Genomic DNA, 1,571 nt, shown 5'->3' on the forward strand with positions numbered 1-1,571 from the left:
AGGACAGCCAGGGCTATACAGAGAAACCCTGTCTTGACCCCACCCCCACAAAAAAAATTACTTTTCAACTGGTATTAAGTTTGTATATAGATTTAAATTTTCAATGTTGACATGTTTCCAATTGTATTATTAATTTTTTTAGAGTTTCTATTTTAGCAATTTTCTTCAATTGAAAAAAATCACTGAGAAATCAAAACCTGGTATTTAAGATGGCTTTAATATTAGCCTTCTGTTTGGGGAAAAAAACTAATAAATCTGCTATTTATTATATAATTACTTTTTGTTCTAAGCCACTTAATATATAATCAATGTATCTAAATGTAAATGTCTCTTTTATTTCCTCTGTTGAAGCAGTGGGATAAGAGCCTTACCCAAGCTTTATGAATATATGACTTGGGCTAAGTTGAGAGCACGTCTATCTAACTATTCCAAGGCCTAGGCCTCTGTAAAATCTAATCTTCTGTAAGCCTGCCCCTGAAGGCTTCAGCTTTCAGCCTTTGTCTGCTAAGCTAGGCCTAGATTGTTTTCAGCCTCTGAGACTTACTGATGAATGAACTCACTGTTTCTGGTTCTTTCTGAACTCTGGCTAGTTGTTTCAGCTCATTTGTTCTGTCTCAAACTCCTCACCAAGCTGACTGATTCAAATTGGTGTCTCTCAGCTTCTGACTGGATTGCTATGCTTGGAAAGACTGCCCCTGAAATCTTGGAACTGAACTGTTTTAAACTTAACTCTAGTCTCTCACCTTCACTATTCTTTTTTTTAAATTACTTTATTAGATATTTTCTTCATTTACATTTCAAATGTTATCCCGAATGTCCCCTATACCCTCTTCCCGCCCTGCTCCCCTACCCACTTACTCCCACTTCTTGGCCCTGGCTTTCCCCTGTATGGGGTATATAATGTTTGCAAGACCAAGGGTCCTCTCTTCCCAATGATGGCCGAATAGGCCATCTTCTGCTATATATACACCTAGAGACAGGAGCTCTGGGGGTACTCATTAGTTCATATTGTTGTTCTACCTATAGGGTTGCAGACACCTTCAGCACCTTGGGTAGTTTCTCTAGCTCCTCCATTGGGGGCCCTGTGTTCTATCCTATAGATGACTGTGGGTATCCACTTCTGTATTTGCCAGGCACTGAAATAGCCTTACAAGAGATAGCTATATCAGGATCCTTTCTTGCTGGCATATGCAATAGTGTCTGCATTTGGTGGCACCCCTGGTTGGGGCAGTTTCTAGATGGTCCATCCTTTCGTCTTAGCTCCAAACTTTGTTTCAGCAACTTCTTCCAGGAGTATTTTATTCCCTATTTTAGGGAGGAATGAAGTATCCACCTGTTGGTCTTCCTTCTTCTTGATTTTCTTGTGTTGTGGAGATTGTATCTTGGGTATTCTAGGTTTCTGGGCTAATATCCACTTATCAGTGAGTGCATATCAACTGAGTTCTTTTGTGATTGGGTTATCTCATTCAGGATAATATCCTCCAGATACATCCATTTGCCTAAGAATTTCATAAATTCATTGTTTTTAATAGCTGAGTAGTACTCCATTGTGTAAATGTACCACATTTTCT

Source organism: Mus pahari, chromosome 5, assembly GCF_900095145.1.
Source record: "Mus pahari chromosome 5, PAHARI_EIJ_v1.1, whole genome shotgun sequence".
In the NCBI taxonomy this organism is placed as follows: Eukaryota; Metazoa; Chordata; class Mammalia; order Rodentia; family Muridae; genus Mus; species Mus pahari.